General features: G+C 51.2%; 1 protein-coding gene across 4 annotated transcripts in view; it reads right to left on the reverse strand.

Moving 5' to 3' along the window:
• The window catches only part of GLYCTK (glycerate kinase), a 55,263-nt gene that overhangs the window by 17,669 nt on the left and 12,412 nt on the right, over positions 1-25,182 (reverse strand). The window contains exon 1 of one of the 4 annotated variants that reach the window (XM_045024198.1): positions 7,780-7,898. The exons of 1 other annotated variant lie outside the window; for it this stretch is intronic. The gene's annotated coding sequence lies outside the window, so the exon portion shown is untranslated. Of the gene's footprint in view, positions 1-6,487; positions 6,507-6,941; positions 6,961-7,779; positions 7,899-25,182 lie in introns of those variants that run through there. 2 more of the 4 variants (XM_045024199.1, XM_045024200.1) reach the window with 2 other exon arrangements.

Consider the following 25,182-nt stretch of genomic DNA (forward strand, 5'->3'; position numbering starts at 1 on the left):
CAAACTGGTTCCCGACCGACCGGTAGCTGTCTGGAGTTGCCAGCTTCCAGATTGCAATAGCCACCCGCTTTTCCACCGTCAGGGCAGCTCTCAATCTTGTGTCCTTGCGCCGCAGAGTGGGAGCGAGCTCAGCACACAGTCCCATGAAAGTGGCTTTTCTCATACGAAAGTTCTGCAGCCACTGCTCGTCATCCCAGACTTCCATGACGATGTGATCCCACCAGTCAGTGCTTGTTTCCCGAGCCCAAAAGCGGCGTTCAACGGTGCTGAGCATTTCTGTGAATGCCACAAGCACTGTAGTGTCACACGCGGCAGGAGAATCGATATCGATATCATCGTCAGACTCCTCACTGTCACTTTGGAGCTGAAGGAATAGCTCGACTGCCAAACGTGTTGTGCTGGCGACACTCATCAGCACAGTCCTCAGCAGCTCGGGCTCCATTTCCCACAGAAATCGCGATTCACACACAGTAAAACAGAAAGACACTCACAATGGCGCCAAACGTTGCCGGAAAGACTGAATGCTGGGATGTGAAGCGATGCACCACGGGGCGTTGGCACAGGAAGCGGAATGACCCACACACTTCCTTCCCCTTCCCACAATACTCAGTGCCAAAATGGGACGAGGTGCTCTGTGGGATAGCTGCCCACAATGCACCTCTCAATACAGCGCTGGAAAGTGCTGCAAGTGTGGCCACACTGCAGCACTGGTAGCTGTCAGTGTGGCCACACTCCAGCGCTGGCCCTACACAGCTGCATGACCAGCGCTGTAACTCCCAGCGCTGCAACTTGTAAGCGTAGCCAAGCCCTTAATTTACACTACCGTAACCAAGAGCAGAATTCAGCACAGGCACAGTCTCGCTGTGTAACACCCTTTGCTATCAGCCCTAGTTAGTGGTTGCTACTAATGAGCTGATTAATCCACTTATTTTTTATTTATTGATACCAGCCACCAGCTATTAAATATCATTGGGCATCAGTTACAAGTCAGAGTTACAAGATTCATCAGATATTTTTTTAAATCTTATTCATTTCACCAAGGCTTTAGAAACAAAGGCAGCAGAACTCCACTCAACAGCATGCCTATTTCAGAGTTAGCCTAGCAAAAAACGGGAGTTTAAATGCTGCCATTTAGGGCACCATCAGGAACTACGGGTCTGGAAATGACTTAGCTGCTTGAGCTAGACAGTGCCTAGCATAAGGGAAGTTATGCCATCGTACATCTGGTTTTTCTTCTCTCCACCGGCTGCTGGTAGGGGAAATAAACCCACTCATCTGGGCTGATGGAGAGGATGTTGGAGAAGATGGTGTTTTATACTAAAAATGTTACTCTCACGTCATTTTAAGAGCACTCCAATATTAATTTTTGTGTCCTTTTTGGTTCTTTATTCTACATTTAGAGCCATGATAGCCTGAGTGGAAATGACCAAGTCACATTCCCAAGGCCCTGCCACGGCCCAGACCTTGCATGCTCCTCAGTCCCCACTGCCTAGCCCAGGGGTGGGCAAACTTTTTGGCCAGAGGGCCACATCTGGGTGGGGAAATTGCATACAGGAGAGGGGGTTGGGGTGGGGGAAGGAGTGCAGAGTGTGGGAGGGGGTGCGGTATGCAGGAAGGGGCTCAGGGCAAGGGACTGAGGTGCAGGAGTGTTGTGGGGTGCAAAAGGGAGCTCAGGGCAGGGGGTTGAAGTGCAGGAGGGGTCTGGGGTGCAGCAGGGAGCTCAGGGCAGGGGGTTGGGGTGCAGGAGGGGTCTGGGGTGCAGCAGGGGGCTCAGGGCAGGGGGTTGGGTGCAGGAGGGGTGTGGGGTGCAGCAGGGAGCTCAGGGCAGGGGGTTGGGTGCAGGAGGGGTGTGGGGTGCAGCAGGGGGCTCAGGGCAGGGGGTTGGGGTGCAGGAGGGGTGTGGAGTGCAGCAGGGAGCTCAGCGAAGGGGGCTGGGGTGCAGGAGGGGGCAACAGGGGGTTAGGGGGCTCAGGGCAGGGGGTTGGGGTGCAGGAGGGTTTCAGGGTACAGGCTCCGGCCAGGCACCGCTTACCTTGAGCAGCTCCGGGGTGGCAGGAGCGTGCAGCAGGGCTAAGGCAAGCTCCCTGCCCTCTGCCCACTCCCTCCCTCAGGGGCCGAGGGACATGGTGCCGGCCACTTCCGGGAGCGACGTGGGGCCAGGGCAGGCAGGGAGCTCCACTGCGCCATGGGGCTGGCAATCTCCCGGGCCGGACTGAAAGCCCTGACAGGCCGGATCCGGCCTGCAGGCCATACTTTGCCCTCCCCTGGCCTAACAGAACGTTTGGTTTGGGGTGCATCCTTTCAGAAAGTTGTCCAAGAGTCTACATTAAACTTTGGAGGAAAACAATCCTGAGAACTGCCTGTTCTGAGTGAAGATTGAAGGAGGATTGTGAGGGGTTTAGATTAATCCCCTTTAAATGAAAACTTCCTGAGCTCCCATTAATGAATGATGTCCCCAATCTGCATATTAATTTGCATAAATTAACATTATAAGATCTAGCGCTCGCTCTTCATAAAGCTCCTCAATCTGCAGCTGCCCACCAGCTTCAAGTTCCACGATTAACTCTCTCAACACAAGACACCAAAAACCTCAGCTCCCAACTTCCATCTTCTAGGGAGGGGACTTGATGATAAACTACAGGCAAAAGACGGTTTCTCATTAACTTAGGTAACAACTAGGAATTGGAATCAAACCAAACTCTGCAAGCAAAGAGCCAGATTCAGGTGAATGGGTCCAGCAGTCAGGTATCAGGGTGAGAAGTGTAATCTAAGGGCAGGTCTACACTTAAAATACATTGATGCAACCACATTGCGGTAGCATTTTAATGACGCTGTAAGCCAGGGGCTCTCAACACATTGTACATGTACCTCTGGGGATATGCAGAGGTCTTCCAGAGGGTACATCAACTCATCTAGATATCTGCCTAGTTGTACAACAGGCTACATGAAAAGCACTAGCAAAGTCAGTACAAACTAAAATGTCATACAGACAATGACTTGTTTATTTTGCTCTATATACTATTCACTGAATTGTAAGTACAATATTTATATTCCAATTGATTTATTTTATTACATGGTAAAAATGAGAAAGTCAGCAATTGTTCAGTAACAGCATGCTGTGACACTTTTGTATTTTTATGTCTGATTTCAAAAGCAAGTAGTTTAAGTGAGGTGGAACTTGAGGGTACACAAAATAAATCAGACTCCTGAAAGGGGTACAGTAGTCTGGAAAGGTTGAGAGCTATTGCTCTAAACTGAGGAGAGAGAGAGTGTGTCTCCCATCAATTTAGTTAATCCACCTACGCAAGAGGCAGCATCTACATCAGCAGGAGAAGCTCTCATGCCAATATAGTGCTGTCTACATCGGTGCTTATATCAGTATAAGTACATTGCTCAGAGGTGTGAATAATCCACACCCCTGACTGACGTAGTTACACTGGAGTAATTTGATAGTGTAGACCAGGGCTAAGTATTAGATAGCTAGGTAGACAGACAGTAATCTGAGGCTAAGGGAGTGTGAACTGGTGTAATTTATGTGCTAGGAGACTGGACAACGGTGTAAGAATGCGTACATTAAAGTAGAGGGTGGTCTAATTTAATTTAGAGCTTCCTACACACTCTTGCTACTCCCCTTTCTTCTTTGGTGCATAAAATACACTATCACACACCCTCCTCTCACTGAAGTCATGGATCATCAGGGTACATTTCCTCCTTTTCCAGCACTACCATGGGTGTTCTGCCATAGACTTCAGTGGGACAAGGAACTGTTTTAAGTGTGGTCTACACTCAGGGGCGGCTCTAGAAATTACGCCGCCCCAAGGGCAGAAGTGTCTGCGGACGGTCCCGTGGTCCCGCGGCTCCGGTGGAGCATCCACAGGCATGCCTGCGGGAGCTCCGTCCGAGCCGCGGGACCAGCGCACCCGCCGCAGTCATGCCTGCGGGAGCTCAAGCGGAGCCGCGGGAAGAGGGGACCCTCCGCAGTCATGCCTGCGGCAGGTCCGCTCGTCCCGGGGCTCCGGTGGACCTCCCGCAGGCATGACTGCGGAAGGTCCGCCGGAGCCAAATGCCGCCCTGCCCCGACAATGCCGCCCCACGCGCCTGCTTGGCGTGCTGGGGTCTGAAGCCGGCCCTGTCTACACTACAGAGTTAGGTTGACGTACCATGGGTGGAGAGTTATATATCCACGTGGTGCCTGGGCACCAGCAATATTCAGAGCCCAGGGGCCCAGCTCCACCAATGTTTGGGGCTGGGTTTCCCCGCCCTGGCCCCACCTGCCGCCCCCCAACACACCTCCCATGGTCCCCCCTTGCTGGCCCCGGGCCGGAGGGAACAGAGCGTCCCTGCCTCTTCCATGCGGCTCCATGCTGCCTCCCTGCAGCAACTGCCGCCGCAGGGTCCTAGTGCTCCCCACATCAACTCCCAGGGCAGACTGACTCTGAGCCTGCCCTTCCACCTCAGACCCTTCCCTTTTCCGGCAGGACCCTCCACCAGCATGCCCCCCCCCACCCATGTGCAGTCACCACTCCTGCCCCATGCTGGGCAAGGAAGCAGCCCCATCCCCCATCCCCAGTGAGGCTATAGTCAGGGGCAACAGCAGGGGAGAAGGCACACACAGCTCCACCCGGCACCCACCACGGGGGAGGCAAGGGAGATTCCTGGACCTGAGAGGGGCCCTAGGAGCACATGCAGTGACAGTGGTGGGGGTGAGTGTGCTGCTGGGGGAGGGCAGGAAAGGGTGGCTCCTCCCCCAGAGCTCGCTGCTGCCAGCAGGGAAAGGGCTGGGGGGAGTCCTCCTCTCTGGCCCCTGTCCCGGAGCAGCCTGCCTGCACCCCAAACTCATCCCCAGCCCTGCCCCACCCCAGAGCCTACACCCCCAGCCAGAGCTTTCACACACACCCCACTGCACCCTCTGCCCGAGCCCTGAGCCCCTCCAACACCACAAACCCCTCATCTCCAGCCCTAGACAGAGCCCTCACCCCCTACACTGGCCCTGAGCCCCTCCCATGCCTCAAACCCCTCATCCCCAGCCCCAGCCAGAGCCCTCATCCCCCTGCACCCTAACCGTCTGCCCCAAACCTGAGCCCCCTCCTGCATCATGAACCCCTCATCCCCAGACACACCCCTCACCTCACCCCTCTACCATAGCCCTGAGCTCCCTCCCACACCCCAAACCTCTCATCCCCAGCCCCACCCCAAACCCAGCCCCATCCCTGCACCCCCTCCCTCCCCCCTAAACTCCCTCCCAGAGCCTGCACCTCCTCCCTCCATACCCCCTCCCATCCCCAAACTCCCAGTGCCTGCACCCTGCACCCCTCCTGCACCCCAGACCTCCTCTCCCCACCCAAACTCCCTCCCAGAGCCTTGGGCAGGTGGGGGGCAGAGTTTTTTTGGGGGGCGGAGTTTGGGCAGGGGTGGGTTCTGGGCACCACCAAAATTTCTACAAACCTGCCACCCATGCGTAAGGCAACTTACGTTGACCTAATTATGTCAGTGTACGCAATGTAACCAGGAAGATATAAGCCCTTGTAGTAGAGGCCTGGTATAAGGCAGGACCTGCTCACAGAATTTGGCAAGGACAGGGCTAATATATTGCAGAAATACACATTCCTAAGAAATGCTAGTTACAGAGTGCTTACGCAAACACATCCCGATATCAAGCGGTACCAAAACATCTTAATATCAAGGATGGTACAAAAACATTTCCCAAGGATAACAGGAACACACTCACCACTTCTGAAAAATAAGGTCAGAATAACAGTACATGCAGTCCTTGTACTTATGACACAATTGGTTCCTTACAATTGTGTCATAAGTCAGAAAGTTGGAACAGGGAACCGCAATCTACTCCATTGTAGGACCAAGCATTGTAAACTCAAAACCTATAGTCATAAGTCGAATCAGGGTGCCAATGTAGAAGTGGCACATTTGTCGTAACTCAAATGTCGTAAAGTCAAGGACTGCCTGTACGTAATAAAAATGTTTTAATCAAACCAACATGTACAAAATAATGGACAATAACTAGCAACGTCAGGGGGCAGTAATTATGTCAAAGGGGGAGTACTAACTTGGTTGTATTGAGGTATAAAAATGTATCTCAAAAGGAGTATCTTTAGCCAGCCTAGGGAGCAGTGGAAAGTCCTGCCACTAACTGAGCTGTGTCCTCTCTCACAAGCATACATATCTTAGTATCCTCGTCGAGTCTGCTAGGTGCTATTACCGTGCTTTGTCAACAATAAACCTGGCCGAGTACCTCCACTGAAAACTGAGTCTATGAATTTATTGGGCAGTTTAATTAAGGTCTGCGATCTCCGCAGAGCTAAAACAGCACACTAAATAAACACATACGCAACCAACATCTGACTACATACACTACAGCCTTGCTCTCCCCGATTTAAGTGCCCTACTACACTAACATAATACTTCACCTCCATGAGACACAGAGCTTATGTCAGCATAGTTAGGGTGACAGACACTGTGGGTTACTTACATTGGCTGTCATTCTTTTCAATTTCACAGCTGGGTGCTTGAGCCCAAAAATTGACAAGAAAGCCCCACAGCTCAGGCTATCACCCCTGGGCGGTGGGGGGACTCTTGTTGGGAGGCGGCCCACTAGGGATCTGCACCTGGAGCTGAGAGGCCAAGCTCTCAGCCTAGGACCGTCCCTACCAATTATGGTGCCCTACGCAGTCCGAGCACCTGCTCCCCCCGCCCCCTGCACCGCAGAGGGTCTGGGCTGCGCTCAAGGTCTGCAGGGACAGGAAGGCAGGAGCTGTGGGGGGGACACTTTGGGGGGCCCCAGAGCTCCACAGGCCCAGAGTGGCCTGGGGGATTAGCAGGGGGCAGCAGGAAGCGGAACGACTTGGCCCCAGCCCGCTCTGCTCCCCCCACCCCAGATGTGTTACTCGGGGAAGGGGACTTGAGGGAAGGGGTCCGCCCCTCACCGGCAGCAGGAAGTGATGTGACCCAGCCTCAGCCCGCTCTGCTTCCCCCGCCGCGGCCACGTCGCTTGGGGGAGGGAAAAGGACCTCGCCCCCTGCACTCACCTGCAGTGGGAAGCGGAGCGGACCAAACTGGGGCCGAGTTGCTCCGCTTTCCGCCGCTGCTGGTGAGTGCGGGGTCGCTGGGGCAAGAGGTAGAATGGGGGCAGAGCAAGGGGGGAGATTAAGGCGGGGCAGAGGGAGTTGTCCTGAGCCCCACACCCCTCTAGGGACAACCCTGTCCCTTGCAGTGGGGGCAGCCCGCGGAGGGGCCAGCCGGAGGATAGGACTGGCCGCCAGAGCCGGTGCTGCCGCGTATGCAGCTGCCTAGGGCACCATGAAATTTGTGGCAATTTGGTGCCCCAATTTCATGGTGCCCTACCCAGCTGCATGTTCTGCATATGCCTAGGGAGGGCCTGGTCTCAGCCCCCTCACTGCCCCTCTGACGCCAGAGGAAGATGCGGTGCGCGGACAGGAGGGGCAATGCAGACATGAGCCAGCACAGGAATTACTAACATAGGTCAACTTAAGTGTGTAGTTAGTGTAGGCGTGATAAAGATTCGTTCTAAGTGACTTCCCAGCACGGCTGCAGCACTGGTCCCAGCACAGACACCAGCACTACTGGGACCGGTACTGGGGTCTGTACTGGAACCCGTGTCCCCCGCACTGGCCCCTTGTTCCGGGGGCCTGGAGGGCCGAGCAGCCTGAGCCTGCGCCTCCCAACACCCCGCTCGACTGCAGGGCCGCAGTCTGTAAGGCCGGGCGGGGGAGACCCGCTGCAGGGCCCCAGGCTACTTCCTACCAGCGTCCCGGGCTTGGCCAACCAGGCGCCTCCGGCCGGGCAGAGCAGGACCCCCCGCGCAGGGAGGCGAGAGCTGGCAGCGGCCGCGCGCACCGGGACAGGGGCGAGCACGCAGCTCCAGCCCGCGGAAGTGAGCGAGGCTCCCCCCTTGTCCCATCCGTCCAGGCTTGCCATTGGCTGCGGGCAAAAGGGGGCGGAGCTATCTGGTCCAGGAGGCTAGCTTTACTCTTTCACGTGCTGGCTGGCAGCGGCTCTGCTTCATCACACCCCTGTGCCGCCGGTTCCAGGACCGATCCCAACAAGATCCCACCACTGGTGGCAGTACAGACCCACTACTGGTCCCACTATACCCCAGTAATGGTCCAAGTACTAACTCCAATAATGGTTCCAGTAGTGGTCCCAGGAAAACTCCAGCACTGGTCCCAGTAAGTCCCCACTACTGGCTCCAGTATACATCCCAGTACTGATCTCAGTACTGGTCCTAGTAAGACCCCAGTACTTGTCCCACTACTGGAACCAGTATAGACCCTAATACTGCTCCCACTAAAACCTGAACACTAGCCCTAGGACTGATCCCAGTACTGGTCCCAGAATTGGTCCCAGTACTGGTCCCAGTACTGATTCCAAGTAGACACCCCAGAACTCATCCTAATACTCATCCCAGTGAGACCATAGTACTGGTTCCTTTATAGACCCCATTACTGTTCCCAGTACTGGTAGTAAGAGATCAGTACTGGTCCTAATAACACCATAGTACTGGTCACAGAATATACTCCAGTACTGGTCCTAGTAAGACTCCATTACTAATCCCGATATAGATCCCAGCAGTGGTCCCAAGTACAGATCCCTGTACTGATCTCAGTAAGACCATAGTACTGGTCCCATTATAGACCCAGTACTGGCTCCAGTAATGGTCCCAATATACACCCTAGTAGTGGTACCAGTACTAGTCCCAGAACTGGTCCAAGTAAGATCCCAATACTAGTCCCAGTATACACTCCAGTTCTGGTCTCAGTACAGGTCCCAGTACAGACCCAGTACCGATCCCAGTATAGTTGGTAGTACTGGTTGTAGTACTGGTTGCAGTAAGACCCCAGTACTGTTCCCAGTATAGACCCCAGTACTGGTGCCAGTATAGACCTCACTATTTGTCCCAGTCCTGGTCCCAGTATAGAACTCAGTGCTGGTCACAGGACGAGTTCTGGGGGTCTTACTGGGACCAGTAAAATGACCAGCACTGGGGTTTTAGTGGGACAGCTACTGATCTTTATACTAGGACCATAACTGGGATCAGTTGCAGGGTCTATACTGGGAACCATATTGGATCTTACTGGGACCAATACGGGGACCAGAGGTGAAAGTAAGCCGGTACGATACAGTACGGCATACCGGCAAGAGCCAGTACGCCGTGCCGGACTGGACCGGCTTCCGTGGCGGTGATTTAAAGGCCCCAGGGCTCCAGCTGCTGCGGGGAGCCCCGGGCCCTTTAAAGTGCTGCCGGAGCTCTGGCAGCCGCGCTCCCGCAGTGATTTAAAGGGCCTGGAGCTTCGCAGCGGCCGGAGCCCCAGGCCCTTTAATTTGCCCCTGTGCCCCGGGGCTCCCAGCCACCTCTGCAGCTGGGAGTGCCGGGATGATTTAAAGGCCCTGGGGCTCCCAGCCACAGCTGAAGCCCCAGGGCCTTTAAATCTTGAAAGGCCCCGCCTCTTTCGATTGAGGCTACGCCCCTGCTCAGGACTCCAGCATACCTGTAAGTCCTTTAAGTTACTTTCACCCCTGACGGGGACCATTACTGAGGTCTTACTAAGACCAGTACTGGGGTCAATACTGGGACAATTACTATGACTAGTTCTGGGGTCTATACTTGGACCAGTGCTATGACCAGTACTAGAGTCTTACTGGGACCAGTACTGGGGTCTATATTGGGACCAGTACTAGGGTCTATACAGGCACCCTCCAGGCACTTTAGTATCTGAGTGTGGCAGGGTCTGTAGTTTAATAGAACTAAAGCTGCACCTTTGAAATAAATCACAAAAATAATTAAGAGCCCCAAGCAGGTCTGTATGGGGTCCCCCAGTTGCTGCGAATAAAGGAGGTGGGTATAGAGTGCTTGGTGTGGAGCCAGACATCCCCATCCATTGAGGTTGGGGGTCTCAGATGTAGGACCAGATTCTCTTTTTGGCTAACCCAGCAGAAGAGGCACAGAGTGGGTGTATCTAAGGTGGCATATGTGGAAGGAAGGCACAGCGGCCCCTCATAAGAGGATACTGACCCATTCATCCAGAGATGCCCCAACAGGGTGAGGATTTCCCTGAGGAAATCAGGGTACTTCTGATTTTGGGGGCTCACACTGGATGACAAACCTGTCCTCACCCCTTTCCTGATGAGACTATTCAGAGGACTACATGGCAAATCTCCTGGGAGTTTCAGCAGACGTTGTCTCCTTCCTTGGTCTTTGTGGAAAGGGACCATAGACCTCAAAGGCTGGCACAAATGGAGCAGGTTTGCTTTAGATATAGGCTGGATGGATTCATGCTCCCAGAAAGCCCTGTATTCCCATCATGTTGAAGCTCCATTGCTGCTTCTGTCTCTCACGCTGGAGTGGGCAAACAGCACCACGCTCGGTTTCTAAATATTTTATTATAGGCATTAAAATAGTGACAAGGAAACTGGAGACAGCCAGATCAGTTTGAGCAGCTAATAAACTGCGCCTGGTTTCTTGAGGTCAGGCTGGAGAGCTCATGAAACTAGGCTGTCTAGAAATGAAGAGTCAGTGCAAAGTATGTAGTCCCAAGCAGCATGGTGCTCACAGCAGAGCTACAACTGCAGGCTGTGCGACAGGGAAGGTGGCTAATGCAAACTTTGGTTCTCTCCTCAGAATCAGCTTATAACAAACCAATGAACCTTGGGGGAAAATGCTCCCCTCCCCAAGGCAAAGCCAAATAAAATATTCCTCAACCACATATCAAATTTTTAAGGACCTAGAGCTGGTATGGAGAGGCAAGCTTTGGGAGCCCCCTGCTGTACATACTAGAGCTGGTATGGAGAGGCAAGCTTTTGGGAGCCCCCTGCTGTACAGATTTCTTCCCCCTCCTCCTATTTATCTCTTAGCCACAAACAGGCATGACTAGTATGACATGAGCTGGCTCCATAGACAGCACGACTCTAGTTCCCGAAATGGACCAAGACAGACACCAGTATAGTCCAAGTCTGAAATATAACTTCACAGGATGGTTTGGGAGAGGGATAGCTCAGTAGTTTGAGCATTGGCTTGCTAAACCTAGGAGTGTGAATTCAATCCTTGAGGGGGCCATTTAGGGATCTGGGGCAAAAATCAGTCTGGGGATTGGTCCTGCTTTGAGCAGGGGATTGGACTAGATGACCTCCTGAGGTCCCTTCCAACCCTGACATTCTATGATTCTACACGTTGCTAGCCTGTCTCCCCAGGCCAAGAAGAGCTACAACCACACTCACAGTCGGCTCAGGCCCTTCCTTCAAGAATGGTTTATTCTTCAAACAACTCACAAAGCAACACCCAACCCAGGCAATTTCCCTGCCAGAGCAGGCTGTAGGGACCCACAGAAAACCAGCCACAGAACTCAGTCTGCTTCCTACAGCTCCTCCTTCAGGCCTTTATAGGAATCACATGACCCCTTCCCAGCTGCAGCTGCTAATCTCCTCTACCTGGCCCAGATACCTGTTCCGAAAGAGGCTCTGTCTCTAAACAGGGCTGGCTGGCCCCCCACCTGCTGTCCCTTACAGGGGCAGAGTACCCTCTGACAGATCCTAGCAACTGTTTTGCTCTTCTCTCTCTGATCTTCCTTTTCCCTTGAAAAGGGGCATCACAATACCAGATTTATCCCTCCATGGACTCTGCAGAGCAAGGCCTGGGGTACATTTTCCTCTGCCTTTGGATTTGGCTAAAGGGTATTGAGAGAGCAAAGGAAGGGGAAAGTACAGGAGAGGGGATGAATTTGAAGCTTCCCTGTTCCTTTATCCTTGAACAGATCCCTTGATCTACCCTTTTAGGAGTCACTCAGGGCCTGCTCCGAAGCCCATGGGCCTCTCAATGTGGAAAACACTAAGTGAAGTTTTCCCTTTGTCCACATGGTGGGGCCCTCCCACCACATTTTGCAAAGGTGAATTTCACATCTATATGCTATCAAGATAACACCTGCAAGTGTAAACATGACCACATTTCTTCAGAAACCTCCCCTGTTGCAAACAGAGACACCGTGAAAGGTGTGCAGCTAGTTGAATCCCAACACAGGCACTAATAGCACAAGTCTTAGCTAATTCAGAGCTCTCAGAGGCTAAATGCCAGGAATATTTGTGGTGAAAACCCAGGCCCTCTCCTTAATTTCTCAGAGCTGTCCCTCAGGTGTCTGTCTCCATGTCCTCTTCCTTCATTGCTCTGCCATCTTGACCCCTCCACTCACACATTTGGCTCCATCACCTCTCTCCTGCCCCACGCTTCTGGCTCCATCCATCTCCTCAGTCCCCATGACTGCCCTGCTCTGATATAGGAACCCATGGGAATAGGTTTAATGTCGGGCACCAGGTCCTGCAACTCTGCATTGAACCCTGGCAAAGGGCTTATCCTCTGGAGTTTCCCCAGAGAGGATTTCCCCCCAGGAACATCAGAAAACTATAGACAAAGGCCAAGAGGCTCCTCCTACCCCACCACTGGAATTAGCCAAGGTCAAAAGAAGAGGGTACGAGTGGGACTTTGGTGGAGTTAAAGAGAGGGAAGGACAAAGGAAGCTGATGATAAAGGAGCGATTGGCTAGACAGGGCCCCAGCCCTGACACCCCTTTCCACCAGCCTGCCCTGATGGTTGAGTCCCACATGGAATGCTACTGCCATGCCAACCTGGGGAACAATTGCTCCTCATATCACTCCTTTCATTTCCCATTGTAGCCTGCCCTCATCACAACAAAGACCTTGTGCTGCAAAAGCTGAAACTGTGCAGGTGGGTCTCCTGGACAGGACTCTATTAGAACAATGGTGGCTGCAAAGAGGGGGATGAGGGAGCTGGACATAAAGCATGGGAGCAACCGCGGGGCAAGGAGGACACATGGCCCATCAGCAGACTTACTGCTTTTGCTGGTTGGAATCTCCCAGTTTTGTCTACCCGTTCTGGGGCGTCGGGCTGGCTGCTAACTGCGAGTGCTATAGGACTCCAGAAGGCTAAAGACCTCAAAGGGACGGTGATGCACACATATTCAGCTCCTCAAAGGCTGATTGATTTAAACAGGAATGAGGTGCCTAAATATCTGTGAGGAAGGATGTTGGCCACAGAATAGTGAGGGCACCCATGTGAGTGGCTACGTTCCCTCCACAGTCAAACCTCTGTGGAAATTCAGAGACTGGGACAGGTTTATCCTTAGCGTGATTCAATCAGCTACTAAAAACCACTTTAGGGAAGGACTTGGGCCCACTCTTCAAGGAACAGCCTGGAAGGGGAATCCATCCCTCAGAGGGCATAAGACAAATGATGCTAGAGAGACAGCCAGCAAAAGCAAGAGGCATTTCCCATGTACTGAACTGAACCGTGCAGGCACCATAGACACCGACAAAGCCCCTGAATGGCTGTTGGGATCCAGCTCTGCGCTAAAGGGATGAGCTATTCATTCCACTGGTTTGTCATTGGAGTGGATGGATCTCAAATTCACTCTTGACCTAGCCTAGCAAGGTTCTGCCAATATCTTCTGCATGCGGGAGGTCTCTGCCTAGCCAGTGGAATGAGTGGCTCAGATGGATGGGCCTTTTCTTTGCATTGAAGAAGCCTTTTCTTTGCATTGGGTTGAGAGGGGCTGGGCAGGAGTGGGGTTTATGTTATGTGGCCTTCACTCTGGAAGAACAGCAATAGCACTGTTGTTGAGTGAATGGCTGGATGATTGGTGAGGCCTTTCCCAGCAGGAGCTGAGAATGGCTGGTGTGGCTTTTGCGAGAGTGATCACGCCCATGGTTATTATCTCACCACTTAGGTGCCAAGCCAATGCTGCAGCAAGCGCAGTTAAAAATAGAACCACAGGAAAAAGTTACAATTAAATAAAATTACCTTTAAACAGCTATTTCAAGGCAACACCGAAATAAAATGAGAGGTTGCATTAATGATTGTACAGAGATGCAGAGAAGTGGTGCTACAGAAGGGAAGAGAAATTATCTAGATGGTCTGAGGTTTGTTCATTCACCATGGATTTCAGGTTTTCTGTGGGACATGCTCCTGAAATATAGGTAGAACCCAGGTGCAGGTGAACTTTAAAAGCTGTGGAGTCACAAAATATGCCAATGTAGCAGTTATGTTCAGGATGAGTGGCCTGAGCTCACAGTATTGGCATAGAGAAAAGGCATCTTGCTTTAGCTATGAAAGCTTCCAGCTTCAAAGCAGTACAGGAGCTGGGGAAATTATAGTACTGTTAACTTTTTTCCAAAAGACTAAGAAAAGCTTGATACCTAATTTACAAATTTCTTTCAATCAAGAGGTTTTAGTAGCACAGTAGCTGGCTAGTTGATGTACTGTCTATGGCTAACTTTCTGATCAGGAGGTTGTGGGTTCAATCCCCGTCAGGGGCTAATATGGGCCAAGCCTCTAAAAGGTTTCTTTCCAATTCTACATTAATTTAATACATCTTCCCCAAAAGCAGGCACAACAATCATGACAGAGGGTTCTGAGCAGGGCCTGGGATTGCACAGCTCGGTCTCTGCAGGTTGCATTGTCAGTAATGGTTATTCCATCCCAGGGGGGATTTTGTCAAATAAAAAATGTTCATAAATGAAATATTAAAAAAGATTTCTTTAGAAAACAGAAAATGAAAATAAACGTGACAATCGTTTCTGCAGAAAAATCCAAAGAATTAAAAATGGCTCTGTTTGGGAAAGTTGTGGATAAAATGCACTCAGTTTTTAAGCCAGCTCTATTGCTAACAGGCTCCTTCCTCTCCGGTGGTGGTGAGGGAGCCAATAATTTCTGAGACAAGTTCCATCTCTGCTGTCATCGGAAGCTGAGTCTCCAAAGTGTGTAGCACAGTGACAACCATGAAGGCCCTAAGTGCCTGCAGATTTGTTACAATAAAAGCAGATTGAAATTAATCGATCATCTGATTGGAATGCCTAGTGCTGGAAACAAGGCCGAGTAAAGCAAGATATTTTCCTTCAAACTCCCTTGATTAAAGGTGGAATGAATGGAGAAGTATGTCAGCCAATGTGATCCTCCACTGCAGTTACCCTGAGTGCCAGGAGAACCTCCTTTAGACCTATTAGAGATCCAGTCGTCTCTGGTTCTCTGGCAGAAAGTCTGCCCTGCCTGGTACAGTATTTGCTTTTCTAATAGCAGTAGTTTTGAAAGAGAGAAGCCAGAAGTCTGAGATTCTGCGGGAAATCTCTCTCACAGTCACCAGGAAACAAGGTCTTCTTGTGTAATACAGCCAGGAAGGTGACACAAAGAGGACAGTGCTACAAACAGGCAGCAGGCAGAGGGAATCGGGGTTAGGGTGCATCTGCAGGGAGCACGGTGGCTTTTGTCTCTTAGTTCCACACCCCTTTGCTGCTTTATATCAATCCTCTCATCTGTCCTTCATTCCAGATCCAAATTCTCCTCCACCCTACACAAACCTGCAGCTATCCCATGTTCTGTTGTCCCCTTTACCAGTATCCACCTGAGACCCAAATTCCCCCCGCTGCACACAGCCCTCTTATCCCTCATTACAGCTCTGAAGTTTCAATTGCCCTCCGCAGCCCCCGCTGCTATTATACTCTCAGTGCCAGGGAAAGTGAACTCAATCTTCACTTTGCTGATTTTCTATAGTCTGTTTATTAGACAGCCCCTTTGTGAACCCAGCGGTTCACATGGGCCTGTGGTGCCAAGTGTAAAATTAATATCGACTAAAAAATCTGGGCCCTTCTTTGTGGGCTTAGAGAAGCCGTCTCGAGTTAATGGGAATGCTACAGTGCTTCACGCCCACCCTCGCCTCTCTGAAACTGCCAAATACACTTGGCTCATTTGTAACAGCCGGCATTAACTCTTCGTGGGCCTTGGCTTTTCAGGGCTGGCAGGTGTCTCGTGCAGGTAGCTCCCTGCTCTGGGTTGTTCTTGTGGTTGCTCTCAGGCAAGTGTCATTGATGAAATCAGCCAGCAGGAGGTGCTAGTGTTTCAAGTAGCTGAATTTCTCTCCCCCAGCTCCCCAGTCCCAGCCCATCACAATGTTCCTCACTCTGTAAAGATGTTTTCCCAATGCAGGTGCCGGCTGACAGCTCTCTTCTCTTGACATCGGCAATGGCTATGTGGGCTCCCTTCACTGTCTGCCAATGAGCTTCCCCCCAGACTTGGAAGAACTAGATCCAGGGGTGAGAGAGTAACTGAGTGTCTCTGGCTCAGTTCCAGCCTTCGTTTGTCTGCTGAGATTTCCAGCAATGGGTAGGGGAGCAATTAGCGCCAGTTGCAGTCGCAGATGTGACGGGGGCAGCTGTCTGCAGGGTGATGGACTGAGACCACACACTTCTTTCCTAAGGATCAGCAAACAGCCACCAGATGGTCACCTTAACCTCAGCTACATTCAAAACCAGGACCTACCAGAAGCGGTGAAATCCTTTGTATTTCATTTCCAGTCTCAAGCCAATCAGTCCCTCCTGCTTCCGCCATCCCAGCACAGACCCCAGGTGCCAGCGGGAACATTCACATCGAAACGCCAGCTCTCCCCAAAAAGGCTCTGACTTCTGGGCCCATTTTAAGATGCTGTCTTTTCACTGGGATGGGTTGCGGTTTTGCTAGTGCAATTCTCACTGCAGAGCTCTGTCTACACGGTGAAGATGAGGGGCCTGATTCTCTGTTGCCCTGCACCTTGTGTAGTCATTCACACCAGGGCTGATTGGATGTAAAATGCTACCATGGTGATTCGAGCTAAATGGCTACATGTGGTGCAGTGTAGTGGAGAATCAGGTCCCTAAATGTTCAGCCCTCTAACACACACGTGTTAAGTCTGATTTCTCTTGGAGATGCTGAGCTACACACTTTAGGATTGACTTCTTACCAACTGCCTCTGGGCAGCAGTTTCCAAATTGTCTGTAGCCTACTTGATGATGCCCAGAGAGTGGGATGCACAGAGCGGGATACTCAAATAACACAGCTCCTCCTCAACACAATCCTCCAGGCAGCCAACTGCAGGCCAATCTGCCCCGAGGTTGTGGATGTTCACATGTGGCTGGGGGAGGGTGTGCACCTGACTTGATCCAATAGAGAGAGAGAGAGAGACAGACTTTTTCCAAGGGTCAGAGATGTTCAGATCCATGTTCACAGGAAGTCATGACTCAGTAATGAGCTAGTTCAGTGTTTCTCAGCTGGTGGGTCAGAGGGTTACAAAAGGTGCTTGGGGGTTGTAAGGCACTGAAAATGTTGTTACAATCTAAAGCAGAGATTCTCAAATTGGGGGATGGGGAGGATAATACATTGGGGGGGAGTTTGAGAAGCTTTAGGAAAAAAACGTACTGTGCACATTTTACCCACAGCAATGAATAACTACCAAAGCTGATTCCTCCAGATAGATCATGTCCTCATGTGGCACTGTGCATTCGACTCTAGATGGCGCTGTGCATTTTCACGGATTTGTTAAGCTTGCATAGCATTATACAATGTCATGGCCATCCGTATGTGAATCTGCTACGACACGGTGTGCCCATTTAATTGTAAGCACGGACGGCAATTGCAGTTTTGCTTTTGCTCTTATTACAATGGATCGCTGGCTCATTCGTGCAACAGAGAAAAAAAACCCAGCTCAAGTGAAAAACAAAGAAGCCAAAACTGATTCAAGCGAAGTGTATTATATTGGTATATGTACTTTGCAGGGAGGGGGGACGTAAACTACTACAGACACAAAGGGGGGGGGGTGTGATCAAAGAAGTTTGAGAGCCACTGATCTAAAGCCCTTAAAGGTCAGGTTCTCGGAACACACACCCCAGTCTATTACGTAGGTTTATCATTGTTGTCCAGACTTTTTTATGCTTACTTTTATAGGATAAGTAAGGGAGCCGCAAAATGTTGTGACTTAGAATAACAGGTCACCAGCCTGACACGGCGGAGGCACAGAAGCCTTGGAAGTAGCAGATCCTTCAGTTAAGGTTATCTGTTGAATTCCAGGATAACCCTGTACTCAGTTGCCCATAACTCCTTGGAAAATTCTCCTCTGGGGTTTGGTCTCCAGCTCAGACGTGAGGCAGGAGCCCATTATGTTAATATCCGGGGCTCCCATGAGTCCGTCACAAAGTTTGTTGGAAACCTCACTGGGCAATCTCACAACTGGATGTTTTTCTACCAGATCTGCTCTAGGAATTATTTTCTGGGGCCTTTCTGTGACCTGTGCCATATAGGAGGTCAGCCTAGATGAACATAATGGTCCATTCAGGCCTTGGAATCTCTGGCTTTATGAATTCCCAGTAGTAGTGAAAATGGTGAATTTCCAGTGAACTTTTCATGCCCCTCTGGCCACTCTTCACCATTTCATGCAGCATCACTTGCCTCAGAGCCCACTACTCATGCTGCAGAAGGATTTGGTGTGGTGGTTATCCTTTCCAGATAACCTTTTGCACTCAGGAGAGGCTATGGAAAATGATTGGTGTTACAGAGTTTATTCCAATGACTGGGCTGGGGCCAGGCATGCCTGCCCCTCCTCCCCACTGAGGGCACAGCACAGATCTCAAAGCACTTCACAAAGGCAGGTGAGCACTAGTGCTATTTTACAGCTGGGGTAACCAAGGCAAAGAGCAATGATGTGCTTGACAAAGTAACAGAAGTAGTCAGGGGCAAAGCCAGGAGTGGCGCACACAGCTCCTGAGAGATAAAACAATGACTGTTTGGTGGTGATTTTTTTGGTTTTAAAATAAAAGGACACATGGTACATGATGCTTCACCTGGAGATACTTGAAATAATTGGATCTGGGCAGACTGAAGGCCAATTGCAGTGGCATGAATGAACACTGAGGATATATGGGACTATAGAAAATTGCCAAAAGGACTCAATTTCCAGATTATACCAGCTATAAAAAAATATGGCTCCCAGAACGCTGTTAAGAGGAAAGGTAAATGCTTTCCAAATGAGTGTCGCTGGATTAGAGCAAAACAGACACTAACGAAACAAAGCTCCTGTAGCGTGATCAAAGCCAGGTGTGCAGTACAGCTGTGCACTGCAGGTGTACAGATGTGTCTCATCTGCAAAGGGCCAAGCCTTATGAGCGACCTGGGAAGAATGTTTGTAGCTGTACAGCCACCTATTAGGACATAGCATTTCTGTCCTTCCTCCAAAGCACTCAGCACTGGTCTAACTTTCCTCCAGTGGAAGTCCATGGTAGAACTCTCAGAGCACGGTTAGGAGGCCCCTATAAAATAAGGTGACCTAGTGAACAGGGCACTAGATTAGGAGCCAGGAGACCTGCTTGACTATCCCACAGCCCTTGCCCCATCATCTGCCTGTTCTGGATCACTGATGCCTTCCCTGAAAACTTTGGAATTGGGCAGATGCGAAGTTCAAAAGTTACTGCGTTGGAGACAAAGGCCTTGTCTACACTACAAGACTATTTCGAATCTACTTAAGTCGAATTTGTGGATTCGACCTTATGAAGTCGAATTTGTGTATCCACACTAAATACACTAATTCGAACTTCTGAGTCCACATTAACGGGGCCGGCGTCGACTTTCGAAGCGGTGCACTGTGGGAAGCTATCCCACAGTTCCCGCAGTCCCCGCTGCCCATTGGAATGCTGGGTAGAGCTCGCAATGCCTGCTGGGGGAAAAAATGTGCCGAGGGCGGTTTTGGGATACTGTCGTCATTGAACCATCAATCACGCCCTCCCTCCCTGAAAGCGCCGGCGGGAAATCTGATCGCGCCCTTCTCTTGTCAGTTACAGCGCGTACGCCACAGCACTGCGAGCATGGAGCCCGCTTCGATCATCGCTGCACTTATGGCCGTTGTCAACTCCTCGCACCTTATCGTCCACCTCTTCCACAGTCAGCTGCTGAGAAATCGGGCGAGGAGGCTCCGGCAGCGCGGTGAGGAGAGTGGCGCAGGCCTCTCACAAAGCAGGGTACGCCGCGCCGTGGAGATCATGGTGGCAATGGGTCAAGTTCATGGTGTGGAACGGCGATTCTGGGCCCGGGAAACAAGCACGGACTGGTGGGACCGCATAGTGCTGCAGGTCTGGGATGAATCACAGTGGCTGCGGAACTTCAGGATGCGTAAGGGCACTTTCCTTGAACTGTGTGACTTGCTGTCCCCTGCCCTGAAGCGCCAGGACACACGGATGCGAGCCGCCCTGAGTGTGCAGAAGCGAGTGGCCATAGCCCTCTGGAAACTTGCCACGCCAGACAGCTACCGGTCAGTAGCGAACCACTTTGGCGTGGGCAAATCTACCGTGGGGGTTGCTGTGATTCAAGTAGCCCACGCAATCGTTGAGCAACTGCTCTGAAAGGTAGTGACTCTCGGAAACGTCCAGGTCGTCATAGATGGCTTCGCCGCGATGGGATTCCCAAACTGCGGTGGGGCTATAGATGGAACTCACATCCCTATCCTGGCACCAGCCCACCAGGCCAGCGAGTACATTAACCGAAAGGGCTACTTTTCAATGGTGCTGCAAGCACTGGTGGACCATAGGGGACGTTTTACCAACATCTTCGTCGGGTGGGCGGGCAAGGTTCATGACGCGCGTGTGTTCAGGAACTCTGGTCTCTTCAAACGCCTCCAGGCAGGTACTTTCTTCCCGGACCACAAAATAATGGTAGGGGATGTGCAGATGCCTACAGTGATCCTCGGGGACCCGGCCTACCCGCTAATGCCCTGGCTCATGAAGCCCTATACAGGCGCCTTGGACAGTGAGAAGGAACTCTTCAACTACCGGCTGAGCAAGTGCAGAATGGTCGTGGAGTGTGCTTTCGGACGTCTCAAGGGGAGATGGCGGAGCTTACTGACTCGCTCGGACATCAGCGAAAAGAATATCCCCGTAGTTATTGCTGCTTGCTGTGTGCTCCACAATCTCTGTGAGAGCAAGGGCGAGACCTTTTTTGCCGGATGGGAGGTTGAGGCAAATCGCCTGGCTGCTGTTTACGATCAGCCAGACACCCGTGCCGAGAGAATATCCCAGCGGGAAGCGCTGTGCATCCGGGAGGCTTTGAAAGCTAGTTTCCTCGCAGAGCATGGTAACCTGTGACTGTCCACTTGATTTTAAGAGAGCCTGATCATGGGCCTGTGTCTGTATGTGTCGAGTTAGATCTGAGCTCACAAACCCGGTTCTCCAAGTTTCCCCCACTTCCAAAGCACGTTTTAAAATTAATGAAATGTAACAGTAATTAATAATAAATCTTTCGTTGACTTTGCATTTCTGTTCCTGGGTTGAAACATGGAAGCATACTGTGCTGGGTTCGGTGTGCACTGATGTACAGACCGCTTGTCCAATACAGGACGGACAGCCTCCTGCTCCTACATAGGTCTGTGGGGTGGGGGACGGTTTACAGTGGTTGTGCATGTAGGGGTGGGTTTGCAGGAATGGGTGGGTTTGCAGGAAGGGGCGAGGGGTGCCGTCTTTGGATAGGGGTTTGCATGACGGCTGTGGGTTGTGGGTTTGGGCGTTGGAAGGGGTGAGGGGTGTGGGGGAAGGGTGAGTATCTGTCCCTGGATGAGGGCTCTTTTTGGGGCTCAGGGCAGCGGAGAGGCTCGTGGCTACGGTCAAAGTGCATCGTAAGGGAAGCCTGCCTTTACATTCGGGGATGGCAGGCGCCAGGACCCTGGACAAGCATACACATCAACGAATCACCCGGGGCAGCATACACCACACAGACTGACCCTGGTGACTAGTGACTGCAGTCTGTGTGTGCCCTGCAGTTGACCCTGCCCCCAAGTCTGTACCCTGGTAATGTGGGCTATGCACTGCAATTAAAAATCCCCCCCCCCTACACACAAAGTCTTCTGACACGAGAAACGTGACGGAAACAGTGAGTAACAGCAAACCGCTTTTAATAATGTTATACACAGTGGGGGGTTGAAACTTGGATTTGGGACTGGGTGATCCTGTAAGGGAAGAACTTCTACAAATTTAGAGCGCGAGAGGTGTCTTGTACATTAGCGCTCTGCTGCGGTGCAGTGACAGTTCTCACGGCCCCTACCGCCCCGCCGTCTTGTTACTTTGGGTGAGGGGGGGACAGGACTTCTTGGCGTTGGAGGGCGGTTGCAGATGCAGTGCAGGGGGGCTCTCTCCTCCTGCCTGCGGTCCTGCAGAACATCTACAAGGTGCTGGAGCGTGTCCGTTTGCTCCCTCATTAGACCAAGCAGCGTTTGAGTCGCCTGCTGGTCTTCCTGCCGCCACCTATCCTCCCGTTCGATGTGTGTGCGATGCTGCTGACACAGGGTCTCCCTCCACTGTCTCTGCTCTGCCTCCTCTGCTCTGGAGCTGGCCATCAGTTCCTGGAACATCTCGTCCCTAGTCTTTTTCTTTCGCCGTCTAATCTGAGCCAGCCTCTGCGAGGGGGATGCCGGGGCAGTCCGGGAAAGAGCCGAAGCTGTGTGATGCGAAAAAGTAAGTGATTTCCTTGACCAAATACAGGTTTGCGGACAGTGAACACAGTCAAGTCAGTTTAAGAGAGCAAGACTATACAGGGCACCAAGTCTCGCGAGATCTCAGAACTAGTTCGAGATTTCGGAGTACGCTCTCATTGGCGGCGCCATTGCACAGGAGAGCGGACAAGCGGGGAGAGACAGCTGAATCCGTCTTGCAGACAGTCCTGGTAAGCCTTACAGTAGATAATGCTTATCAGGTAGTGGATAGCTGTGCTCTCCTGCTAAAGGCAATGTGGAAAGCAGAAAGGATGAGCCTTTTGCAGCCCCTCCCGCCACTGCACGGGAAAGATCAATGTATGCTTGTTCTCTGTGGCCTCTAGCACGTGGCTGTTAGGCGAGGGTCATTGTTATGCAACCTAATTTTAAACCATTAACAATAGTAACAATACACTAATTGCCCTACTTAGATGCAGTATTTCCAGAACGAGATCACCCTGAGGCGGGTCACCCGTGCCCAGAAAGAGAGGATGCTAAGGGAAGCGCTGCACCGACCAGGACCATATGCAGCAATGCTCGTGGAGGCGATGATCCCTCTGTATATCCGGATGTCCTGGCAAGGAAGAGTTTGCTTCAACGGAGCGCCCAACAAGGCACCTCTCCCAAGAAACCTTCTGCGGAGGCTTTTCGAGGAACTGTATGACACCTTCGTTGAATTGTCGCTAGAGGATTTTTTTTCAATCCCTCTTTGTGTGGACCTACTTTTCGTATAGTTTAATATTTACAATTTTTATATAGTGTTTCTATTTTTTATATACATATTTTATAAAAAATAAATGTTTACACGTCTATCGCACTCACCGCCTGATCCTTCCCCTGATTCTGAGTCCGGGTTAACGGCAGGGGAGGGTTGGTAGGGGATCTCTGTGAGGGTGATGAAGAGATCCTGGCTGTCAGGGAAAGCGGGAGTGGGTTCCTTGTCGCCTGCGCCGTCCTCCAAAGACCATTCCTCATCTTCCCCATCGGCGAACATCGAGGAGGAACTGTCCCGGTACACTATTCCGTCCTCGGAGTCCACCGTCACTGGTGGGGCAGTGGTGGCAGACCCACCTAGAATGGCATGCAGTGCCTCGTAGAAGCGGCATGTCTGGGGCTTGGCTCCGGAGCGTCCGTTTGCCGCTCTGACTTTTTGATACCCTTGTCTTAGGTCCTTGACTTTCACGCGGCACTGCATCGCATCCCGGCTGTATCCTTTGTCTTTCATGGCTTTCGAGACCTTCTCGAAGGTCTTTGCATTCCGCTTGCTGGAGCGCAGCTCCGAGAGCACAGACTCATCGCCCCACAAAGCGATCAGATCCATGACTTCCCGGTCAGTCCATGCTGGGGACCTCTTTCTATTCTGGGATTGCCCGGACTCCTCTGCTGGAGAGCTCTGCATCGTGGCAGGTGCTGCGGAGCTCGCCCCGATGTCCAGCCAGGACATCAGATTCAAAGTGCCCAGACAGGAAAATGAATTCAAATTTTCCCGGGTCATTTCCTGTGTGGCTGGTCAGAGAATCCAAGCTCCGACTGCTGTCCAGAGCGTCAACAGAGTGGTGCACTGTGGGATAGCTCCCGGAGCTACTAAGTTCGATTTGCATCCACACCTAGCCTAATTCGAGCTAGCCATGTCGAATTTAGCGTTACTCCACCTGCCGGGGTGGAGTACCAAATTCGAACTAAAGAGCCCTCTAGTTCGAATTAAATGGCTTCCTGGTGTGGACGGTTGAGCGGTTAGTTCGAATTAACGCTGCTAAATTCGAATTAAAGTCCTAGTGTAGACTAGGCCAAAGAAACACCTTTGAGTTGAGCATAGGACCTTGCTTTGCTCAGACAATTAATTAAAAACCAGGTTGTTTAAGAAATATGGGGGTGGGGCAGAACAGATGTGGGGGCAGAATTGATGGCAGGATGAGAGGCAGAACTGATTGGGGGTTGGGGTAAAATTAATTGCTAGGCAGGGGGTGGGCAGATGTGGGGGTGATAACAGACCTCCTCTCTCTCTTTCTCTCTCCCTCTCTCTCTCACACACACACACACACACACACACACACACACTTACTTTCAGACCAAGTTCATGTCTGGCTGGGCACATTCTAAATTTAAAAAAAAAGTGTCCTAATTTCTCTTTGTCAGTTGTTTCCCCATAACAGTGTTTGCGTCCTACAGATGAAGGAATTGGAAATTTTGAGGAGACCCTGGTCCTGCAAACACTTATACATGGTGCTTAATTTTAAGCAAGTGGGTTAGGCTCAGATTCCTAAAAGCGAGCCTAACCCATTTCATTTTCTTAATGAAAAATGGTCACTGATTGTCATCATTATTAAGCTATTTGTCTAATCAGAAATGTGAGAGGTGTGCATTATTCAGTGAGTTGTTTAGGACTGCAAAGCAGGTTAGAGTTTCTGAAACAACCACACATTTAGGACTAAGACATTCTCAGAAGCAAAGTAGGGAAATGTGGTTTAGATGAAATTTCTATGAAGTGGGTGCACAATTGGTTGAATGACCATACTAAAAAATAGTTATCAATGGTTCGCTGTCAAACTGGGAAGGTGTATCTATCTAGTGGTCAATCCTGCAGGGGTCAATCCTGGGTCTGGTACTCTTTAGTAGTTTCATAAATGACTTGGATAATGGAGTGGAAAATATGCTTTTAAAATCTGCAGATGACACCAAGCTGGGAGGTGTTGCAAGCCCTTTGGAGGGCAGGATTAGAATTCAAAACAACCTTGACAAATTGAGAATTGGTCTGAATTGAACAAGATGAACTTCAGTAAAGACAAGTGTAAAGTACTTCGCTTAGGAAGGAAAAATCAAATGCGCAACTACA

This window comes from Mauremys mutica, chromosome 7, assembly GCF_020497125.1.
Source record: "Mauremys mutica isolate MM-2020 ecotype Southern chromosome 7, ASM2049712v1, whole genome shotgun sequence".
Lineage (NCBI taxonomy): Eukaryota > Metazoa > Chordata > Testudines > Geoemydidae > Mauremys > Mauremys mutica.